This window comes from Pongo abelii, chromosome 6 (assembly GCF_028885655.2).
Source record: "Pongo abelii isolate AG06213 chromosome 6, NHGRI_mPonAbe1-v2.0_pri, whole genome shotgun sequence".
Taxonomy (NCBI): domain Eukaryota; kingdom Metazoa; phylum Chordata; class Mammalia; order Primates; family Hominidae; genus Pongo; species Pongo abelii.
Window position 1 is genome coordinate 91353708 of NC_071991.2, and position 26539 is coordinate 91380246.

The following is a 26539-nucleotide window of genomic DNA, read 5'->3' on the forward strand; positions in this document are numbered from 1 at the left end:
AGAGCTACTTGTTTTAACAGTTCCTGTGAGATGTTTTGTACTGAGAAGAGAACTATATCTTCTCATGAGTCTACCCTAACTGCAAATAAACCCCGGGGTGCTCCAAGGAAGGAGATTTGAACTAATTTTTCATTTTATCTCATTTTTGTGTTTCAGTAACCCAGTTAACTATATAAACATTGTTTCCTTTTAAAAACAAGTATCTTATAGAAATGTGTATTTACTCTCAGCTAAGGACCTTAGTGGAAATCTTATCTGGATTATTAGAAGAACTCAAATATGAGAGTCCTTGAACTAGATGATGTTAACCATTTCCTGCTCAGTAAACTGTGAGTGCCATCAGTGTCCACACTGAAAGCTCAAAACAGAAAACTAAAACAAATCATATTAAGATAAATAGTAAAAAATATAAATTGTTTTGTAAGTGAAAAGGAAAACAAGATATGATGACAGAGAATTCTTACAGATCTCAGGGAGAGTTAATTAATGATCATCATTAATAGTGATACTTAGTAGCTGTTTCTGACACTTGTGATTTTAAATTCAAATTTTTACTTATTCATTTTTTCCACGTTTATTTTTAATCTTCATTTCCTAGAACCTACTTTGCTGATCAAGTTTCCATACCTTTAAATAGATTGTCATGTGATCTCTGACCATAGAAGAGATAATTTGATTAACTTTTGTTCATTGGTTGAAATTGTTTACACCTACTAGGCAGTGGGTGTTTGAGAGAATGAAACCCAAAGCTAGTGCTGAGTGGGCTGGCATGTTAGGGACAGGGTGCACTCTCCCAGTTGAAAGACTCCTGAAAATTGATAGGGAGATGAGGCAGGGAGTTGGTCAAATGAATTAGGCTGTTAGGAAATAATAGGAAGGGTACTTCTCCTATGTTGTATATCCAGGACTGAGTCTGGTTTTTTCATATATAACTACAAGATCAGAAAACAATAAATTAGCAGATATATAGGTAAGTGAAAAAATACCAATGACACTAAAGCGTTAGGATAAATAAATAATATTTAAATAATAAGGTACTTGAAAAAATTGATTCTTAAGATTTTCATGAAATTCTGCTATCTAAATATCAGAAAAATATAGATACAAGATTTTGCTTCTAAATTGATCAAGGCATTTTATTTTTCATTATTGGTATTAAATTGCTTTCTAGCCAGGTTGCTAACAGCACATCTATAGATAGATAGATTTACAGATAGTTAGAAATACGGATCATTAGAAAGATGGACAGAGGCCAGGCACGGTGGCTCAAGCCTATAATCCCAGCACTTTGGGAAGCCAAGGTGGGCGAATCACCTGAGGTCGGGTTTCAAGACCAGCCTGACCAACAGGTGGGCAGACCACTTGAGGTCAGGCATTTGAGACCAGCCTGGCCAACATGGCGAAAACCTGTCTCTACTAAAAATATAAAATTAGCCAGGCATGGTGGCGCATGCCTGTAATGCCAGCTACTCAGAAGGCTGAGACAAGAGCATCCCTTGAACCCGGAGGCAGAGGTTTCGGTGAGCCAAGACTGTGCCCATTGCACTCTAGCCTGGGCAACAAGAGCAAAACTCCATCTCAAAAAAAGAAGAAAAAGAAAAAGAAAAAAGAGAAGAGAAAGAAAAGAAAGAAAGACGGACAGAAAATTCCACTTCCGTGACTGGAACTGTGACCATCTAACGTTGACACTATGGTATACGGAAAGATGAGCCCATTCTCTGGAGGAATGAACTATGTTTTTCTGGTTCACTTACTTCCTCCTAATTGCTGTACCAACATTCTTTCTTTTAGGCTTTCTATTCCTGAAGCTACTCCCTTGAATTATTCATATTAAATTTGCTATTCCTCTGAGTATCCCCACAAATCTGCAACATCCTTTTGTAGCCTGCTTCCATTCACCGGAGTCTTCTGCTTTGTCATCATCAAAACATATCTGGAGATTTTACTGTACATTTTTCCTGAAAGATATATTTGTAAACAGAAGACTGGTGCTTGTGTCTATTTCTCCATTTCTTTTATCTGTGATACCTGCTATTAGGCTAGTTTTTATTTTCTTTCGAAAATATGACTTATTTCTTTTTACCAATACAATTGCATATCTTAAATGCAGAATTGTTAAGTAAAAGATTTTTTTGTTTTGTTTTGTTTTTTAGATGGAGTCTCACTCTGTCACCCAGGCTGGAGTGCAGTGGCCCAATCTCGGCTCACTGCAACCTCCACCGTCCAGGTTCAAGTGATTCCCCTTCCTCAGCCTCCTGAGTAGCTGAGGTTGCAGGTCCCGCCACCATTTCCAACTAATTTTTGTATTTTTAGTAGAGACGTGGTTTCACCATGTTGTCCAGGCTGCTCTCGAACTCCTGACTTCAAGTGATCTGCCCGCCTCAGCCTCCCAAAGTGCTGAGATTACACACGTGAGACACCACTCCTGGCTAAGGATTTTTACTAGTAAATGTGAAATGTGATTGTATGTATGTGTAAAAATACATATATGTATACATATATGCATATATCTCATTAAAGAACTGTAAGATGTCATACAAATATAAAGTTGATTGGATAAGAAAGATTGAATTATCTATTTATACCAGTTGGTTTTTCTTTATATGTACAATTAGCCCTCTGTATCCTTGAGCTCCACACCTGTGGATTCAACCAACTACAGATCAAAAATATCTGGAAAAAAATTATCTGAAGTTTCACAAAGCAAAACTTAAATTTTCTGCCCACTAAGTTCTATGCTGAATCCAAGGGAATGATATTATGTGTAGGCATTGTATTAGGTTTTATAAGTAATCTGGATATGATTTAAAGTTTATAGAAGAAAAAAATGTATAGGGGAAGAGGTGAGTAGGTTATATGCAAATACAACATAATATTATATAGGAGAATTGAGCATCAGCAGATTTTGGTATCCAAGAAGGATCTTGGAATCAATCTCCCACGAATCTTGAGGGATGACAGTGTGTTTTTAATCTCAAAGTTTTGTATTTGAGAATAAGAAATCACCTCTCTTTACAAATGCCTTATAATTTCCCCGCAATAAAGATCCTTCTTTCCACCAGATTTTTTTTTTTTGGCTTTTTGTATTACTAAACATACTCTATCATCTTGCTTGGTGACAAGAGGTGATTCCTGATAATTTCCTGTTCCTTTAATGGGAGTTCTTATCTATGAGTTGTAGATTTAGTATTCCAAGATTCCCGCAATGTAGCTTTTAGAATGGCATTTCTCCATTTATTATATAGTACTTAAATACCAAATAACTAAAAATAACTAACAATGATAGCATGAAAATATGCCAGCTTCTGCTTCTTATATAATTATTTGATTTAAATATTGTACTTTTGTCTATCCCCCCCAAACCAATAAAACATTAAAGGCTTTTTGATATATTGTTCAGACCATATCTATGTCACCTTACACTTTATATTTGACTTCACTTTTTCATTCACGCAATTTTTCTTTGGTTTTACATAACAAATTTAACACATCTTTTGTGACATGTATTATGCCAGACTGGCATAAACTAAGGGTTAAAAAAAAACACTGTCAACATAATTCCCATACTTGAATGGCATCATTCCAGAAAGAGTTTAAAAATTTGGAATTAGATTTTTGTGATGCTCTCATTTCTATTCATAATTCAGAGCCCTTGAAACATTCCTAATAAGGTTTCAAGTATTTTATTTTTCCTCCAGCTTTATAAACAAATAAAATTAAACCAAACCAAAGACAAATAAAAGCCAAGCTAGAATTGTGTATATCATCCAGCTGCTCCAGCATTTCTCTCTGAAACTTATTTGTTCTCCTTAGATAAATACAGTGGACACCAAAGCCAGATTAATTTATAATGACAATTTCTCCTATCTTTGAAATGTTAATCATTGGGCTGGGATTAAAGTAGGAATATATAATAATTCCTAATCAAATTCTATGAAATATTATTATTTGCTTTACACTATTCAGACATATCATACTAAAGGCAAGGGGAACAGAACAAATAAGAACAAACACAGCTTTAATTTTGGGCTCTAGCCTGACTTAAATGTTGGATATTGCAGGCCAGTTCCCAAAGGGAAAAAAATGTGTATATGTGTAGAAATTCTTAGAGACCCTGGTAAAGATCCTCACAGAAATCCTGATGGTTGTGTGAATTGTGTTCATTTTTCTATTACATGAAGCATAAGGCAAAAAATATATCTGTATTCTGATAATCTTTCCCCTCTATCTCACATAAAATATATTTTCTACCTCTGGGGAAGAGGATGAAGTGTGTGGGTATTTACATCTTGCTTTGGTTTCAAAGGTAGCTTTAAATTCAACTTTTATGTTATTTAATTTAATTAATTTAAATTTAATAAATGATAATTCAGTTATCAGAAAACTTTTACATTTGTTTGAAACAACATGAGTAAATTCAATCTCCTCTTTTAGTTGTAAATTTTATGAAATCAGAATACAAACCAATTTTTATTGCTAATAAAAATTCAGCATCCACATAGAGAAATACTGAAAGTGCAAAATGCACACCTGAGTCTGAAGACTTAGCATGAAAATTGTTTTTTGATTAATAATTTTATATTGTATACATGTTAAAATGATTATATATTGGATTAAATATATAAGAATTGGTTTTATCTGTTACTTTTTACTTTCATATATAACTATAAGAAAATTTAAAATTACAAGTCTCGGGCCAGGCTCGGTGCCTCATGCCTGTAATCCCAGCGCTTTGGGAGGCAGAGGTGAGCAGATCACTTGAGGTCAGGCATTTGAGACCAGCCTGGCCAACATGGCGAAACCCCGTCTCTACTAAAAATACAAAAATTCGCCAGGTGTGGTGGCGCATGCCTGTGGTCCCAGCTACTCGGGAGGCTGAGGCAGGAGAGTCGCTTGAACCCAGGAGGCAGAGATTGCAGTGAGCCAAGATCATGCTACTGCACTACAGCCTGGGTGATAGAGCAAGACTCCATCTCAAAAAAAAAAAAAAAAATTACATGTCTCGTATTATATTTTTACTAGAGAGCACTAGACGATATTATACAACTGGATTATATTACTATATATTACAGTCATGTGCTGCATAACAACATTTCCATCAACTGACAGACTAACACACAGGATGGTGTTCCCATAAGATTATAATATTTTATTTTTGTTGTATCTCTTCTATGTTTAGATAAGTTTAAATACATAAATACTTCCCGTTGTGTGACAATTGCTTATAGTGTTCAGTACAGTAACATGCTGTACAGATTTGTTGCCTGGGAGCAATAGGCTATACCATATAGTCTAGGTGTGTAGTAGGCTGTACCATCTAGGTTTGTTTAAGTTCCCTCTATGATGTTCGAACAATGACGAAATCACCTAATGACAAATTTATCAGAACATATTCTCATTGTTAAAGCATGACTGTATATTTTTATGCTATTCTTATATTTAATCACTTTGAAATCACTGGAATTATAATAAAAGTATTAACATTTACTTTAGTGCTTATATGTTAGGCATTCTGCTAATCACTTTTCTCATATGACCTGATTTTATATGCGGGTACCATGTCATATCAGTTTCATACCTAATTGTGTGTGGCACCATGATAGCTATGTGATAGGTACTCATTATCATTATTGTGAATAACTAACTTGTAAGTTTGTCTTATTAGAAATAATTATTGTATTATGAGTAAATATAGGAAAGGCATATTTATTGAAAAGATAAGAAAAATGTTTAGTAAGTTATCTGAGGTGGAATTGCTCTTGACATTACTTTTCCTAATTAAGATGGCGTTGTCTCAGCATTTGGGATTCCCAGAGAAAGTCCTTTCAACTCATGGATATGGCTCAAGAAAGACATATTCAGAAAAAAAAAAAGTGTAAGATGGGTTATATTTATTTTGAGAAACCATCACCCAGCCAAAGAGAGAAAAGGTTATTCCATTCACATCATGTGGTTAGTCTGGGAATCTTTCTAGTATAAAAGCAAGAGGAGGCGTAAAATTAAAGAAAACATTGATGGGGTTTTTAGACACTAAAAAAAAAAATAATAATAAATAAAATGCCATCCTTCTTTGCTTTCTTCTAAAGAATCTCTTTCTGGACTCTCTGAAATAAAACAAATATCCAAAGCCTTTATTCTTCTTCCTAAAACTTGTCTACATTCTGCTCTTGAGATCCATGTCCAATGCAAATTGGGGAAAATACCGTATTACCATGGAGAATGATTAAATAAAAACAGGACCACCGTGAGCTAGATGCCTTATTTCCCTGATGTAATCTGTGTCTTTTATAAATAAATTATGACATCTTTAGAAAGATTTTATTATTGAGTTTTAAATAAATTAGAGAAATAAATTTTGATTTTAAAGCAATGAAATTCATATGGAATTAACTTTGGCTGATACTGAAGATGTAGATAAAACTAAGTACTTTCTCAGTGTTTTACTAGATATTGTTGGTTCAGAAATTTATTATATTGGTAAAGAGATGATATCTCAAACCTTGATTAAATAAGCAATTGAGTAATTTAGAAATTGGTAGAGAGACACCCAGCAAATTGTCCTTTTTAGCAATGTTGATATATATTAATAATTTCTTAGAAATTTTAATACGTCAAAACTAAAATGCATTGCCAACTTCCATATAGTTAACAGAAACTTGGTTTTCTTTTCTCTTACCTTCTATTTTGCTGGCTATTAAATTTAAATAGTACCTTAATGCATTAAAGCTTTGGTTAAATGCATTTTTTAACTCTTTTTCCTATTCTCTTTTTTTGAGTGCAAAGTGCATTGCACACATCATAAATTAATACTGAGAAATCTAAATTTACTCCAATAAGGTCTTTCAGTGAAGGCTTTATAAACTGGGCCCTTGTTTACTCTGTGTGTGGCCACTTTGGTTATTACTAGGGGTTGCACTGACCGCCTTTTCCCAGATTTATGAGACTTGGCAAAAACCTTGAGAAAACAGAGCCCAGCTCCTCTCAATAGAAAACATTATTAGATACTAAATAAACATTAATTTAGGTAAACTGGTACTATTCAGCCCAAAAGGAACATGTTCTTATTTAGATTTGCTCTGATGGGTGAAAGAATATGTGCCAGAAATGATTTATAGAGATCACAAAGAGGGGAACTTAAGTAATTTAAATTTCAGTAATAGGTAAGACTATCCTTAGAAAGACTTTGTGCTCATTCATGTAGGGCAGTGATCCTGAGCTAGGGAGGACATGCATCATGTCCTGCTCCTAGTGGAGAAAGATCAAGACACCAGTCTTTTTTTTAATATTAGCACAGAATCCCCAATAGTACAATGATTAATTTTCTCTGGATTCCAATAAAAACTGAGAAATAGGGCATATTGTGCAGTTAGTTGACATATAGTTTTGAAATAAATTATTAAGTTTTTGACAATGTTAAAATTCCTGAAGAGGTTAAAGAATTTTAAAAGGAATAACTTGAACTTATCCCTCTTCAACAAGTTAATGTCATGAAAAATAAGAAAGGGGGTTAATACGTGTGCTATATTAAAAATGATAGTGCTGCAACTAGGTATAATGTGCTTAGAATTAGATGTCAAATTGGAAAAAATCAGCTATAAAAACAGTTTTGAAACATCTCTGAAATTTTTAATGTGAACTGAATATTAAATAAAATGAAAACATAGTGATGAGTAAAGTGGAAACAATTAACCCATTAGTAGTTTATAAACTAGATTATTGATATAATCTCATTGTTGTAAAATACATTTACGTATATGCATAGAAAATACGGAAAAATAAAGAAGATTTTAACAGCGATCATCTCTAACTGAGGTGTTGATAGGAAGATGGTGTTTTGATTTTCTTTTTGTATACCTACCATTTTTTTAGTGGTAGAATGTATAAAACCACTTTTATAATAATCACAGTCTATTATTAATAGAATAATTAAACAGCAGTAAAATATACATTAATTCATTCATTATTAGGCCAATCCCCAGGAAAACCAGAAGAAACTTGTATTAAATAGATTTATCTCTTAATAATGACTCCTTAACAGAAGCACTTAATCATGTGTTCATGTCTTGCAGGTTGTAGGCTATAGATTATAGGGAGTAAATGTCATATATATATGATATATATATATATAACTCTGTTGTAAAATGTTGGACAGAAATTTGTGCTGATGTTTGAAGTGACTATGATCAACAATGTCTCAGTTTTTCTTTTTAATCTAAGTGATCCTGTACATATCAGAACAGTAAGTCACCTTAAATCCCATCGTCACTGGTCCCTTCATTTAAAGATGAGAAAACTGTAATTCACAAAAATAGAATAATTTACCAACATTTACTGGCAGGGCTTAAACCAGACCTTAACTTATATGATTTCTAATGCCATGCATTTTGACTCTGTCACAATCAAAGTTTTGCATATTTGAGGAAGAGAGAAAATGCAGAAGTCTTATTTAATAAATCAATTATTATTTTATATTGAGTAAAATAAAACATTTTTATTGATGTTAAAAACATTAAGTAAATGCTCTTGTAAACTTAGTTTTTTAACATTAGTAAATATGCTAATATATAAACATTTTGAAAATTATATGATACTTATTAATAAGTCTGCAGTAATATATTGTTAATATATTAATGTAATTAATAGTAGTATGTGTGATAATTAATTACAGCATACTACAAATTTATCTAATTTAACTTGTTTTGACCACTTTTTCTGTGGTTATAATAGTTTACAATGTTGCCCTCTACTCAGGGAGGTAAAAGGTGTTTATTAGATGTGTTTATTGTGTGCTGAGAATAGTTGTTTATTCTGCAACAGCACTGTAAATAACAGTATTTATCATTTGTCTAATTCTTTGATAGAGAAATAGAATGTACATCTTAATATAGTCACAAAAAGAAAATACAATAGTATCTCATAAGTTTTAAAATGGTTATTTTTTCTCACTTCAATATCTCTGAAATCAATGGCGTCTTACAACCAATGCCATGTCATAGTTAAAATAAACAAGATTGTTTTCTTAGTGAGACCTAAAATAATGATGTATATTAAAATGACATCTAGGTTAGATTAAATGTTATAATAAATCATATTTATTCACTTTAGAAACATTTTCATTATAAGTTCAAAAGCATTGTTCTTAAAGAATAGCATTCATCTGTAGTCCCTTTGTGAAAAAGACAGAAATACTGTTACATGGATTTCAGGATGCTATAAATCTTAACTTTAAAGTATTTGCTGATATAAAATGATGTTTTCATTGTGAACATAAAATAATATATATATACAAATTATATATCTATTTGAATAACTTGATATTTTTGATAACTCTTTAGTACTGTTTAAATCTAATAATCAGTGCTCAGATCTTACTTTATTGACATATTAGTAACATTTAACCCAGTGGCTCTGCTGATCACTTTATCTTCCTCTGATTTCTGATTCCTGTGAAGATTTCACAGGAATCCAGAATCTCACATATTTCTCATTGTCCTTCTCCACAAGTAGCTTTTACCAGTCTCAGTTGCTGGCTCAGCCTCATCTCTCTCACCTTTGAATAATGGAGTGTGCCAGGGATCAGTCCTTGCACCTATTTTTATCCTCTATCTGAATTTCTTCCCTTGGCAATCTCACCTCTCATAAATGCCACCCTTATATGTATGACTGCCAAAATTATACATTTATCTTTGACTACTACTTTCACCTTCTGACTTTAATTCAGCTGCCTTCTCAATGTTGCCAGGTGAACGTCCAATAGAAAGCCAGAGCATATCCAAAACCAAATCTTGATCTTCCAGCAACCTCCAAAATGGGAGCTGAACAATGAGAACATATGGACAGGGGGAGGGGAATATCACACACTGGGGCCTGCCAGCAGGTAGGGGGCAGGGGAGGGATAGCATTAGGAGAAATACCTAATGTAGACGATGGGTTGATGGGTACAGCAAACCACCATGGCACATGTATACCTATGTAACCCACCTGCACATTCGGCACATGTATCCTAGAACTTAAATTATATATATTAAAAAAAAAAGGACAGTGAGGCACAAAATGGAAAGAACGGGGTGAAAGGTATTCATGTTAATATACATGTAATATAATTTTGATATTTGAGTTATGTAAATGTTTTATATAATCAAAAAGCAAAACAAAAAATAAGAAAAAAGCTTAAAGTACACAAAAATTAGCCAGGCGTGGTGGTGCACACCTGTAATCCCAGCTGCTCTAGAGTCTGAGACGTGAGAATCTCTTGAACCGGGGAGGCAGAGGTTGCAGTGAGCAGAGATCATGCCACTGTACTCCAGCCAGGGTGATAGAGTGAGACTGTCTCAAAAAATAATAATAAAATTATTAATTAAAAAAGAATATCAGTTATTGCTCTTATAAAATTTATAGAACATTTTATTCCTAAAATTAATTAATTGTTTAATGAGTCAGAACAGCAGATTTCTATTACGTTTCCTCTATATAATTGTTTGACTTCTTATCTGTCTACTAAACATTTATTATGCTTTTACTTTGAGCCCATTCAGCTTCTATGGGCTATCTGAAGTAGATTTAAGAGAGTATACCTTTTCTGTGCCTAAGCATCTTTCCAAATTTTTTGGAGAGGTAAGAGTCACGTAAAATTCAGGCCATATGCAAGAAAATTTGACTGTAAGTCAATGTAGTTGAGAAAAATCTGCTGTAGTTACCCTGGTAGAAAGTGTGTGAGTGTGTTGACCTGGAACTTACCCAGAAATGTTTTTTGGATAAGATCGGATCAGGACAGCAGAACATCACACAGAGGAAGAAGGAAATGAATATAATTTAGATGGGGTGTGTTCATTGACTATTTTGCCTGGAACAGGGAGTGCACATTGAGGAATGAGGAAAGTAATTTGTGTAGTTAAAGAAGGGATTTGGATACCAACCTAGGGAGTTTATATTTCAAGATGGCGTTATGAAAGCAAAATTTGAAGAAAACAAGTACAGAAAACAAGTTATCCATTTCCAGGATTGAAGTCTACGGTTCAAGTCCGGAATACCAATTGTAGCAACCCAGGCATCAGAGCAACTCGGTGCTACATTAGTGGCATGAAAATGGAGGAGAAAAATTAATCGTAGGTAAAAAATAGCGTGTACATTATTAAAGGTATCATTAATACTGATAACAACTTTGATAAAGAGCAGATATTCCCTTGCCATATCCCTGTAGTGTCTGTTATGTGTGTGAGTATATATGAGATATATAAATATATATATACACACACACACACACCCCTATGTATATACCATATATATGTCTTATATATCGTATCCTGTATATACCCTATGTATATACTATATACGTCATATCTATGTCATATATATACATCACATATATACACATCATATATGCCTTTTATGTATATCATATATACCATATTTAATACATGTTACTTCTCCATATGATAAAAATAAATTATAATATCTGAAATCAGAGTTTCTCATATCTGACTCTGCTGTACATAAGATTTAATAACATTGATCCCTGAAAAAGTAAAACTGAATTAAGTCAAAAAAGTTAATCTCTTTTTAAAGAAAAAAGTCTATGTACGTTGTTAATCATTTAAAAAATATTCATAGACACTTTGCTTTGCTAAAACTACATAAGTCACATTCCTGTTATACTGATGACATATCAACATACTAAATTTACATAAAAAAAATCCTGACCCTGAGTGGCTAATTGAATTCCCGAAAATAAGATGTCCAGGACTACAGTCATGTCTTTAGACCCTTAACTCAGAGCACTTTCCGCTAAAGCATGGTGGATCCCTGTTCATGTTCCCTTTGCATTCTTTATCAAAGAGTAACTGGAAAATCTGACACTTATATAAAACATCAGAATTGAATAGTTCAAGTTAAATGATAATAAAAATCTGTAAATAGTAAAAAATAAAAATGTATTTTCCCAGTTGATACACATTACATTTTTTAGCAAGACAAAGCATAACATGCCTTTCAATGCACAATGATTTTACTTTCCTTTAATATTTTAAATAAAAACATATTGTAGACAATTGTATAATTTAATTGTTTTAAACTAAAATAATCTTGAAATACCATTTACAGATTATAAAAATGTTTTTTAATATGTTACTTTACCATTTTGCGCTACATTGATTGATCAATAGATAGATGATATAAGCTTGTTTTAAATAAATCAAATGCAATATTTGGAAAATCAAAGTTCCGTGTATACTTAATGCTGATGCTTATCATCATCCCTGGAAGCTGGCAGCCGTTGTTGAATGATTAAGTAAAATAGTACACAAGTCAACTTTTTAAAGGAAAAATCTTGATTTTATGAGGATAATGCAATACAAGAATTTTACTGAAGCATTGTCTGAAAAACTGATTTATTGAAGTGCCAAGGATAGAAAGATATCTTTTTCTCATTGTTTTATAATCAAGAATTCGTTGCTCTTCATTGACATTCCAAAGGACACACGCATCCACTATTACAATTGAACTCCACATTCTTTCTTACCCAAGATAGCAATAATCTCTACATCTCTACATTTTTCCTCTGAGTAGCTTGCATATTTTACCACTTAGACATTGCTCTCTCATCCTCTTTTTAATCTGGGTGTGCATTTATTTAGGAAAAGGTCTGTGCTGTGAATTTTCTAGAAATGTGGGAATCGTATAGACAGGATAAATGCTTAATGGATAGTTCTCAAATATGTCTTTAAATTCTACTTAATTTTATGCTTTGTCTTCTGGATACAACTCAACAATTCACAGGAAGAGAGAAGGAGAAGTAGAAACGTGATAGTAAATAATCCCATTGAAATATCATTTTCTTATTATAATTTTTTTTTTAACTGAGCCAACAGGGATAGGAAGAGGGAGAAACTTGACAAAACTTTCCAAATTGTTTTTGTTTTTAATTAATTTTTTCTAATTTTTTTCTTTTTTAATGTTTATTTATTTATTTATTTATTTTATTATGCTTTAAGTTCTAGGGTACATGTGCACAACGTGCAGGTTTGTTGCATATGTATACATGTGCCATGCTGGTGTGCTGCACCCATTAACTCATCATTTACATTAGCTATCTCTCCTAATGCTTTCCCTCCCCCCTACCCCCACCTCACAACAGGCCCTGGTGTGTGATGTTCCCCTTCCTGTGTCCAAGTGTTCTCATTGTTCAGTTCCCACCTATGAGTGAGAACATTCAGTGTTTGGTTTTTTGTTCTTGCGATAGTTAAATGAGCATTTGCTCACTTCTGAATTATAAGTACCAACATGATTCACGTGCAAACCATAACCAGTTGAGGGAATGGAACTATCCTAGTCTATAATAAGAAATAATTGTATCAAAAAGAAAGAAATAATTGTCATAATAGCCATTGTTTATTTTGCAAGTACTTTGTAGATACAGATTTTAAAGTACATTAATTCAAATGCAAAAACATAGCAAAGTTGCCGTTACCTGCTAAATTTCAAAGAAAATCTTATCCTGGAAATGGTAAAACTGGAATTCATAATCAAGCCTGTCTGACTCCAAAGTTCAAATTCTTACCATTACCTCGCGGCCCTTCTCTACACACAGGGGTTTTCTAGGATATTCTCAAGTGATGTTAGAAAAAAAAATATGTGGATCTAAAAACTTGCAAAGAGATACCCAGAATTACAAAGAATGTCCCTGAATCACTCAGTTATTCCTCCTGTTTTGGAGGGTATGAATCTTTATAACATCTATAGTTCTTTCTAGTTTAGTCCCCACTTTCCCATATGTTCCTTGGACACTTGGGGAGACACAAGGATTTTGAGTTTTTATGATATTACACACAAGGATGCTGTAAAGAGATTTGAAAAGCTTCTCCATCATATGTCAAAGTGGGCTGGTGAAGCAAAGATGAGACTGAGTTCTTCTTTCATTTATTTAATAAGTAAATACTCACATCTGACTCCATACCAGGGACTGTGTTAAGCTTTGGGGATATAGTGGTAAATGTAATAGATGTCCCAAATTCATGTGGTTCAAAAGAAGTAAAAGTACATGTTTCGGTAGATGGAGATTATGCTTGTTCTGGAAGGTACAAATGAAAATCTTGTAAGATTTAGGGAATGATCTACTTATCACTTGGAAATATATTTTAAACTGTGATTTTTATTATGCTATAACAACTCATGTTTTGAATACTCTAAAAAAGTACAGAAGTTGTAATTAAAACTAAATTTCTTGATATGCATAAACATTTTTGGTTATTATAATATCTAAATAAGTCTTCAAAAATAACTTTAGGCTGGCTTTCTGTCAAAACCATTTCTAAGCATTTATATCAGCTCCAAGACCTCCCTCATAGACTTTGTCTTCAAACATATTTAGTAATCTCTAGTTGAAAATTCTAAAAAAATATTTTTCATTCTGCCTTTTATTTTGTATAGTCTAACAATTTTCATATCCAATAAAGCAATTAAGTATGTTCTTTTTATTAGGATTTCAGTTTGGCAGTGCATAGGGGCTCAATGAATTAGAAGTTCAGAGGAAAATAATGTATTATTAATACTGCAATAGGGACCTTATCTAATTGTGCATTGAAAAACATGTACACTGTGGAATGGGAGTTGAGAATTTTAATGCCAAATTATACAAACACATTTGTAAATATGATAGGAGAATATGGGAGTTTCCAGACTTCCTTTTAAGTTTCATAGTTACTATCTTTAGAAAATACTTGCTATCATAGTCCATGTAAAAATGGAAGACCATTAAGCTAACATTTGTTAGAGCTAGCTATGTGCCAGAGAAGATACTAAGTGCTTTCCATGCATTATTTCATTTTATTCTCACAACAATCATATTTGATAAGAACTGATAATCCTATTTCGTAGATGCAGAAACTGAACTTAGAGAAATTAAGTGAATTCTCTCAGAGGATAAAGTTGATAAGTTACAAAATAGAAATTACAACCAAACCATCTTATAGCCAGAGACTGAACTTTTAACCAGTAGGCTGAGCGATCCCTGGAAAATTCAAGAATTTTATCTCAGTTGCTATAACACATGATAAAAACAAATAAGTGTAATTATTGAGGATTTTGAGAGACTATCTGAATTGAACTCTGTATTTAAAAATTCAGAACGTTGTGATAGTTTTAGAACATTGTGCTACCTTTCAAGTCAACTTCTGAGATCATGTAGTAAAAGGTATTATATTTTCTCCAAGAGGGAAAGATGTAAAAAATAAAAAAGGAGAAATATCCATCGGCAGCTGTGTGTATGCTCAACTCAGGAATCTCCTGCTTATCCTGACTGAGGCACTTTTTAACATTCATGTAAGTCCAGTTTTTAAGATGTAGCTGAGGATATAAGGATGAGACTAAACACAGCTCAGCAACTGATACCACTATGTTGATAGAGAACTAGATAAGGAGGGTGATAAAGGTTGAGGGGAAATTAGATAGCACAAATATTCAACACATGACTTCAACAGAACAGTCATGCAAAAAGAAGAAAGAAAGAAAACATATCTACATAGGAAGACCAGAGAGGTTTTTTATAAATATGTGGCTGCCTGATAAAGAAGCTGAAATTTCTGGCACTTTATTAGTCTCACTATCACAAGACAGCAACCCAACTCATTCTATACATATTGCATATGCACTGGGTAACTGCAAGTTACTTTCTGAACACAAATATATTAGTCCAGGAACTACTCCTTTATACATATTAAGAGAATGTAAAAGAGATGAATTCAGCATTAATAATAGAAGCTCTTTAATAAGATCCATATTATGCTTCTATATTGCATGTCCGGTACATCAAATAATGTTTCTAAAAGAGTGTTATGAGGTCATACTTTAAAATATAATAAATTCACGTGAAGGCATGTATAAAGATAGTATAAAACTTGTATTAATTACAAGATGATATTTCTACATGTTATTATGTTATTTGGAATTATATAATACATTGACATTAATTTTTAATTTTATTAATTTTTATTTGAAGACAGTAAAGTTCATGCTAGAGAAACATTTCATCCTTATGCAAATATGTATTTTTTAATATGTGCTTTTAATAGTCCATGTTAGAAGCACCAGAAATATTAAGATGTTCTAAGATACATAGTAGCTCTTTGAATCTGTGGCAGAGACAACTTCAACTCTTGGTATGCTACAAATACAGTAATTTTGAAAACTGTTACAAATAATACTGGCATGTTTAAGATCTGAAATGGTTTAAAATGTTATTAAAAGTTTTTTTTATGTTTAACCTACCAAAACCTAATTCAATCTCAATATGATAACCAATTTTGCCATGTTTTAAGTTAGGAGACATTGCTTCACTGTTTTACGAGTTTCCATAGTCAATAAAATAATTTTTGTTTTCTTGCTATATATGAAAGTTGTGAATGTTTGATATATAATCACAGGGTATTATAAATGAAATTTGATCAAAACTATGTTTTATAAGCTGGTATGGATTTCTAAATATACTTGGTAAAAACATAACAATTTTAATGTAAGTAACAATAGTTTCAAAAATTGATCATAAACAAAATATAGCTGTTTTTAAACATGATTCTTTTTCATGTAAAAATTATTTTAATTAACTATCTAAAATAATTTCAGACACATGTTCAAAAATGGTCAGCAACTACTAAAATATAAATTATGTGAGGTTCCTAAGTGACATCATAATTAGGAAGAATAAATTTTAAAGAAAGCTGAAAACAGATAACATTAATAAAGAGTTTGTTAAAAAACTTCATACCTTTAAACCATACTATACTAGTTGTAAAACTAAATACTAGGTGTGGGAATGGAAACTAGAACACTGAATTAAGTCTCATAGATGAATAAATTTTTTTAAATTACAACCTGTTAAGATTCAATACAAAGGATATATTGAATTGCAGACATACATTATTGTTATACTTTGAATATACCATTGAATGTACTATATCTTTGTATTTCACAAGATCCACAAGATTTTTAAAATTTGTTTTCCCCTTTAGAAGCTAGTATCCTTTCTGGAGAAGGCATTAAGGGAAGCATACTTCTTTTAATCTTTTTAATCCAAGTAAAAATCTTAAAGTCAAGTACTACACATATACACCAATGTTTATTCTACTTTGATTTTAAAGTTTTATATGAAGTTATTGTTGATCGGGTATTTAGTTATTTTCTCTTTCTTGATAAATTATGTGATTTAATTTAAATGAGTAGCATTAGAGGCGCTCCAAATACAATTATGTTATATCCTTCATAATCAGATTCAAACCATCACTTTCATTCTCCCCTATTAAACTATAGAAATGGAACTTATTTGCTTGCTTGTTTATTTGTGTTTATGATCTCAAAGAATTAAAATTATTTTCTTCATTTGCTTTCATACTCTTGGATGTTATATAGTATTTTCCTGAAAACTCTGCTTCACAGGCCTTATAAACTCTACTTGTACTTTCAGATAATCATGAATTGTCTTTAAAACCATAATTTTCTCTTGTTCTTAAATGGAGTTTTAATAGAAAATTAAGACATTGAATATAATGATTTTTAAATGGCTAACACTCACGGATCACTTACTGTGTACTGGGCAGGGTGCGGTGCTTCACATCATGGTTTCTTAGTCCTTACAAGGAAGGAATCAGATACCTTTGTTATCCACAATTTCAGGTGAGAAACATGAGCCACAGTATGGTTAAGTAACTGGCCCATGGATAAACAGAAAGCAAGTGACAGAACTTGGCTTTTTGCCTGTGCACTTAACCACCGTGCTAGTATGCTTTTGACATGTCCCAGAAGAGTTACGGAAGATATGACCTGGGATATGTGGAGGTGTAGCTAAAAGAAACTTCTTTTACCTTGTACGACAAGGCAGTCATATAAGGTACAAATAATGGAACTTATGATATCAATTTATTTATAAAACTTACATATTTGTTTTAAGCTATTTTTAACTTTCTCAATAGCAGAGTTAAACCGAACATAGGAATATTTACTGAGGAATTTGAGAACTTTTGAATTTCTGGTAGAAGCTGGTAGATTATTTATAGCAAAATTCAGATTTCTCCTATGGATAACGATTTTCCAGACATCCAGCTCTTTTCTGAGCCAGAAGTCCCCAACAATGAGCATGTGCAAACTTATTCTATAATGTTTACCTTATAATGACACAATTAGAAATACAAGTGGGTTAGAACATTGCATCTGAAGCATGTCAAAACAAGATGAAACACATGAACATATGTCATTATCATTAGAAATATAAAAAAAGTTCACTAAATAACTATTACTGCTAAGACTGCTGGACAATTCTTTCATTTGTTGAAAGAAAAGCTGTCTTTTTTGATTGCATAAGTCATCATCAGTTGTTGAATTTAAAATGTTAGTTATTAATAGTTGCTGAGTTTGGTCAAATACCATGAAATCAAATCTGATATGAAGACTTGGTTCCTAAATTCCACATGTGATGCTAAGTTCCTTTCACATGCTGCCTATTTGTGTTCCCAGATAGCGTTATGTTTATGAAAATTATTTAAATTTTTTCTCCTATTTCCCTATGGTGTTTGTTTCCCTAAGGTGTTTCATTATATAGTGAAGAAAGAAACAAATAGTGTTAATAAATTTAGCACATCTTTTTTAAAAAAATAAAATAAGGCTATATAGGATTCATTTAACTAATTGTAAGTATTTTGATCTCAACAGTACATGTGTTCCTGGATAATTTGTGTGAATATGAAACTCAAGGTCATAATTTTCCTGCTACATGCAGTTTTTTTAGATTAAAAGTTTGCTGTTAAATATGAGCATTGCTGGTAGATTTGATGGCATTTCTTTATCTGTTTATATAAAAGGGTTAGGATTTTTATGAAGAATCCTTATATTGTCCTACAGCATACCTCTCAAAAACGTAATTTAATTACTTCATAAGTATTTACTCCTTTCCAATAGTTACAACCTTAAAATTCTAAACTAAGTAGGTATAACCCCATGTTATAATTTAGTCTTAGTGTAGGAATTTATTGAAATGCTATTTCCTATACATAAGTGGTTTTGTATAAGCAGGCTTATATATTTTTACATATTGGCAACTATAACTTCTGTATGTTGTTTTGATGATAAGATGAAATACTCATCTCACAGTCTGATAAGATATGTATTAAATAACAAAAAAATCAATTTTTCCTCCTTTGACATAACTAATTTTTTTCAGTAAATATTTTTAATTAGAAAATTAAAATATACATATGAAGATCGTGAAAAACATGACTACCACACATGTCAATAAATAAAAAGAAATTCTGTTTTACAAATTTATCTGTCTTTCCTATGTAGGTGTTGTGCTCTTCTCTTCATGCATCTCTGCATTGTTCTTACCTTAGAATAAGTGCTGCTGAAAGAAACACCACGATAATAGTTTAAAATATAATAAAGTTGGTGAGGCACAGTGGCTCACGCCTGTAATCCCAATACTTTGGGAGGTTGAAGCAGGATGATCACTTGAGGCCAGGAGTTCAAGAGCAGACCAGCCTGGTCAAAATAGTGAGACCCTATCTCTACAAAAAAAAAAAAAAAAAAAAAAAAAAAAAATTAGCTGGGCAAGTGGCACATGCCTGTAATCTCAGCTCCTCAGGAAGCCGAGGCAGGTGGATCACTTGAGCCCAGGAATTCCAGGCTGCCATGAGCTGTGGTCATGCCACTGCACTCTAGCTTCAGTGACAGAGTGAGACCATATCTATCTCTAAAAAAAAAAAAAAAAAAAAAAAAAAAAATCATAAAAATACCTGTATTTCTTTGAAAAACAAGTTTCCAAGTACTCAATTATTTATGCTGATACAGAGACCATGGAGCCACTGACTTGGTTATAAAATAGAATATTCTGTACATTTTGTTATGAATAATCAATTTTTTAAAATTCAAATCCATTTATTCTTCCCATAGGCAGAATATTTATAATATTAGATATATATTATAAATTCTGCAGAAATATTAAATGGACATATAATTCAACAGCTGAATGAATAACTGAATGTGAATTTCAGAAAAGAATAAATTAAAAATTTTGGATATTTGCCAAAATATTGCTTAGTTTTGATAAAAATGACATTTCTAAAAAGTAAAAGGGCTTGACTAAATTAGAAATAAGCATATCTCAATAATAAAAACATAGTTGGCCCAGCGCGGTGGCTCATGCCTGTAATCCCAACACTTTGGGAGCCTGAGGCGGGTGGATCACGAGGTCAGGAGCTCGAGACCAGCCTGATCAACATGGTGAAACCCTATCTCTACTAAAAAATACAAAAAATTCAGCCAGGCATGGTGGCGTGTGCCTGTAATCCCAGATACTCAGGAGGCTGAGGCAGGAGAATCACTTGAACCGGGGATGTGGAACTTACAGTGAGCAGAGATCGCTCCACTGCACTCCTGTCTAGTTGACAGAGTGAGACTCTGCCTCAAAAATAAAATAAAATAAAATAAAATAAAATAAAATAAATAAAAACATAGTTAATTCTTACTTCATTATTCCAAGAAAATATAATAAATTTCCCTTCGTATTTTCAATAATTCCTACTCAGCTTTATTCAAGTCTCTTCATTAAAAAAAAAAAAAAGCAGAAATACCTAAGAGGCACATATTAGAATATTTGAGGTCAATGCTTTTGAGTTTTAAAAAACAACCAATTTATGTTTTGAGTGCAGACATTAAAATTTGACAAAATGTTCTATAATTCTCCAAAAGCATATTATAAGACTATCTTGGTCATGAAAAGTTGCATGAGTTAAAATGCTCCCGAGGGTATAAGAATTTGAAAAGGAAAATACTGAAACTTTGGGCTGTCGATTAATCTGATTTGAAGAAAGGTCAACTCTGATGATGTTGTTAGTACTTTCTCTGACCCTTCAAATTGATAAGTATCAATTGCTGCTTTCAAGAGCAAATTGATGTGAGATTTAGGATGAGGAAAATGAATATCAATAATGTCATTCACGGTAATATTTTATTACATTTTTATAAATGTGTTAACTTCAACAGTTTAGACCTTGGAGGCACTTTATTTCTTTGGGACCTCTTTACAACTTAAACATTATTTTGTTGTTACTGTTATGGTCAGGAAAAAATGAAACCCACAAGGCTTAAACCTAAGAGATTACATACATATATTCTAAAATCTCACAATTGTATTATTTTCTGTTGAATTCATTAGAGGTAAGATCTTACAGAATTTTATTTGGCTCTTAGTACATGGCTATAAGGCATGCAAACCCAAGTAAAATGTTAACAGTGCTGCTTTGTTGAACAGGGATTATAAAACAATATACTCTCAGCGTATTTTAGAAATACAAACATAATGTTTAAACCACTACAAAATAAAAAATGTAGGTACTGTAATTTATATTTACTGACAACTAGCTTAGCTCAGCTCTACAACTAATTTCTGATGATAATCGTAATTTGTTTGGTGTGTGGAGAAATATCATTGGCCATCATAAAGAGGTTTGGAAGTAGATTAGCATTTAATCAAATATAAGACTCTTCCTGATCTCTGAGGAGTCAGATGGCCTTCCAGACTCCTTTAGAATATATCAATTGATGGAGAATTCATGGCATCTGAAGACAATGAAGTCCATTAATGAACAATTAGTCTTTCAACAAATACTTGCTATCTTACTAAAGTAGTAGGATATTTTATATGCCTGTTAGAAAATACACAGAAGGAAACTTGGAAAGGATAGGATAAATTTATGTGAAAGTTCTAGCATTCCAAGCTCTATTCCTGTGGACCTTTTCACATACCACTTGAATCCTACTTTGATATTATTGCATTTGATCAATGGAATATATAATAGTCCCCTGTAACATAAAGCTTCTCTGTGTTTGCCTATGTTACCTCTTTGGCTTTCGAGTTTTTTTCTATAATCCCTTTTTGTTGTGCTGTCCACAGCCATGCCAGGAAGTAATGTTACCAATAATTGATCAGTCATGTGCACCCTACAGGAAAACCATCTAATCAAACAATAGCTCAAAATACGAGCAGCAATTTGGCAAAAGTGAGTTAATACGGATATTGCTTTTTATACTGACATAGGCATATTTCCTTGTGCTTTCTGAATTGGGTAAAAAACATTCTCAAGTGACCTTATATGTACCACTAAAGTATAAAGAACAAAGAGCTCTTTATAAAATTAAAATATCAGGGGTTCTTTCCTTCCCTTCCCCAACCTACACACACATGCACACACACACACACACACACACACACACACACTTGAGAAGGAATCCTAAATCTAAGTGTTCTAGATTTTCATGCAAGAAAACTTACATATTTTAATCATTGTTCCGTGCATAGAAGCTATTTTTTCACACTAATAATACCTGATCCTGGCTTAATGACTTTTGGAACAAATGCATATGAATAAATAAAGCAAATCAATGAAGTTCACATGTAAAATTTCATATCTCTTGCTCCCCAAATAAATTTTACCATCCATCTAGTAAGTTCTGGACTCTTTGTGTTCCTTAGGGAAATGGCACAAGGCCTTCTTGAGGTTAGATTATGCATTTGGATCTCTGATTTAGTGGAACAGTGTGTAAAAGTCTCTCATAATCAGAAAACTCCCTATTGGCTCCACATCTGAAGATTCCCAAGAGTGCTGTTTCTATCAGGGAGCATCTGGAATAGATTATATGCAGTTAATTGGCTCCAGGTCAAGCTTGTTACAGACAGTAGCATGCAGTATAACCTACGCATTTCACTAAATCCACCCACTTTTGGTTAAATCACACCTACTTCTCTCCATAATTCATCCCAGATGCACAACACACAGACATGTGCACACAACACACACACACACACACACACACGAAGACAGCAAAATATCAATAGAGTAGGGAGGTGGTTGTTGGCAAGACATTTAACCCATAAATTGTCTCAATTAAAAGATTAACTATTGAATTTATAGGATTGTTGGGAATAAAAACAAAGAATCAGGACCAGTAGATTGTAGGTCTTGAGTGTTTTATAGTAGAAAAATATATAAAGGCTTTTATTTTAAGTTCCAGCAGTTTCACCATTTTTACTTTATTTTGTTCCTCCAAGTACAGGTTCAGCACACATGGGCACTTCTCAGAATGTCTTAGTAGTAAGGAAAGCAGGGCTTTGATTTTTAACTTATTTAACAATATTAATGAGTTTGGTTACAAGGAACAGTGTTACTACTGTTCATTGAAAACCAAAACATCAATCTTCTTAACTTACGATGTTAGAGGCACAGGGCATGTCTTAGCGATTAATGACCAGTTGGAGGAGTAGATATCTCAATGCATAGCCAAGGGCCATTAACCCCAGCTAGTCATTAATTCCCAGGAAATGTCCTGCACTGAGGTCATTATTGCTAATAAAATGCACATATGGAAAGTTCCCTCTTTTTTGCCTATGTATATAAACATACATTCACATTACACGCATTGTTACATGTCATAAAAGGTATTTCACATGTCCAGAAGCTCAAAAAAAAAAGTGTAATGAGAAATTTAATATACTCAGTCTCTGCATTCATTTTACCTTTCACTTTTTTTAGAGGGTATGGGTAGGAGGGAGAATACATGTTTGTATGCCATGGCTGTGAGTCTGCTGCAATCAGATATCAGTGCTTTGCTAATAATGTGAATACAAGAAATAATGGAAGGAACAGGATAATGGGATTGGAGAAGCACTGATGAATGTGGGTGGAACAGCACACTTGATCAATACCAAAAGGCAGTACGAAGTTACCATATGCATTGTTTTGAGTCCTAATGTATTAGGTACCAGAATATGCAAGAGCCAAATTTAAGGGTTAGCCCAAGATTCTCTTTGGTGTCCTTCTGTTCTATGCCACTGAATTATGCCACATTCTCTTCCCTTTCATAGCCATATAACCAAGTCTATCATGCAACCTGCCTTGCTATTCAGGAGTCCTTAACAAGGTTTCACTGTTTTCTGAAACTGTCTCTGTTTGCTTTTCCAGTCTCTTTTCTCTGTCCTCCATGAAAGTATACTTCTCTTGTTTAAGCCTATATGATACTCCTTTGAGTTATCTGGCATAGCATATCATAAATGTCTCCATTTTAAATTTATTTTATGGTAGTTTATTGTGTATAATCAACCATTCCCTTCAGAAAAATAATCTTATTCATTTCCTCACCTTATAAATGGTCAGTGATTAGATATGATGCCAATGGCTGATAAGAATATATATAAGTGGATATATGTTAGATATTCAAATATCATCGCAAGTTATATAAATATATCTTTATTAACATATAAATATATGCATATTTAAAACTTGTATTGGAATTTGTATAACAGCAGAAAGTTTTTAAGGAGAATCTGTAAGTCAAAGAATACTGTTATTCTAACTAACAAGTTAAAACTAACTTTTAAAACTAACAAGTTGCAAGAATGCATTGAGATTGAATGATTCAAAACTCATATATTCAAATCTAATCTGATAAATTTTTTTCTGTAGATCAGTTAAAGTGACAGTTTTGTGGCAATAGCATTAATGTGTTCCTACTGGCCGTTAAATAATATAAGTTTTAGGACTTTATTTTATTTTTTTAAAAAGGCTTTATTAGTGTTAAATATTAAAATTAGCATAATTGAGGTTTTTAAAACTAAAATTTTCATAAAGGGCTGCTGATGGTGTAGGTCTTTTTGGTCAGAAAGACATTCCTGTTGTCTCTCAAATTTTATTTAATTTAGGTGAAATGTTCAGGAAATGTCAATTAAATGTGAATAAAATTTGCAATATTTGTTATATTTAATACAACATGATTGAAAGAGAATCTAAACCAACTTGATTATTTGCATATGTAGTAACTTTCTAAAAGAAGAATTAAATGTTGACAGATTATATACAAAGAATAATTTAGTATTACTTATAGGTATCTTTGAATGTAATGAAATGTAATGATTGATGAAACAACTTATTAAGCACTCACGTTTAACATTTCATGAAGAAATGCAGCATAAAATTTGAAGTCTATCCTTAAATATTTATCATGTATAAACATAATACACATCAAAATTTGATTTTATTTTACTTCCCAAGACTTGACTTAACTTCTGAGATTTAAGGTAACTGAAATCTTGATATTCAAAGTCTGGGAGACATTTTAATACATTGAAGAGCTGATCTCACTTAAGAAAAATTCAACCCTTATTAAGCCTTCTCTTAAAACTAAACAATATAGGCATAAAATATTTATTTTGAATGTTAACTAATTAGAAAATTACTTAAAGTCTAATGCTTTTTTTATTATGATCAAAGCTATCACCAAGAAATCTATCATCAAAGAAATTATTGGTTCTGTGGCCTATTTCCTAGTAACAGCAGTAAGTTAATTAACATGGAAGAGAAGTTGAAGACTCTAGCAGGAGCTGAAGATCACTAGATTCTACCATAATGCAAAGCACCCAAAGACTTAGGTGTGAAGAAAGCAGACTCTAGCTAAAGTCCTGATCATATGTTGATTTGATCCATCTCTTACTTGCCGTGTACCCCTGGAAGAACTATTTAACTCTGTACCTCAATTTTGTTTCATCGGTGAAGTGAGATAAATAATTACCCACCCTTAATGGCTATTTTTAAATTAAATCATTTAATCTATGTAAAGCACTTTTAAAAAAGTATTGGGTACATATAAATGCTCAATAAATATGATTTGTAATTTTTGTTACCAGGCTTAGTTTGGAATACATGTTTTGATTTACTCTACATCTTATGGAAAACAGCCAAGTTAGCCTATTTTATGGCAACCTTGTTAATTACCACCTCCTCCTTCTTATAAACCCTTATATTTTAGAATTTGTTTTTCTATTCATTACTTCCCTGTGTGGAATAATATAGGTTTCAGGTAAGATCGCATTGTTCCAGGCCTAACACCTATACTGGGGCCCTGACATAATTAAATTTAGTTTCTCACATTTAAGTGGAATTTTTAGATGTCTCTAAACTCAGAAACAAGAGAACTTGTCTCAAAATGACAGCTTTTGTCTGTTTTAGTTGGTGGATCTTTTCATTTGGGGATGATGTGGGGCACGTATAGGCTTCTACCAATGAGAGTGGTCTCATCTGATCAAATAATTCAAGTTTCGAAAAAAGTTGGTTCTTCAGATATTTGCTTAAACAAAACACAAAGCAACTTTAGTCAAGGAAAAAATGTTAAATAACAAAATAGTTTAAATTCTTGTGGTGCATTTATTTCTACATCTGAGCAAAGCCAGTCCTTAATTTTATTCCCCAGTTCTGATTCATTTCTATAAGAGTAAAACAAGAGCGATGGAGAAATTATTTTTAAAAATCTATGTACATTCAGAACATTATAATTTAGTAAGTTGAGGAAAATCTACCAATTGCTATCTTAATAGTTTTTTTTTTTTTTGTACTTAAAGTTCTGGGATACATGTGCAAAACGTGCAGTTTCTTACATAGGTGTACACGTGCCATGGTGGTTTGCTGCACCCATCAACCTGTCATCTACATTAGGTATTTCTCCTAATACTCTC

General features: G+C 32.4%; 1 protein-coding gene across 2 annotated transcripts in view; it reads left to right on the forward strand.

Annotated features, from left to right (window-relative positions):
- SEMA3D (semaphorin 3D) overlaps positions 1-26539 on the forward strand; it is a 192076-nt gene that overhangs the window by 40180 nt on the left and 125357 nt on the right. The gene's annotated exons all lie outside the window — the stretch shown is intronic.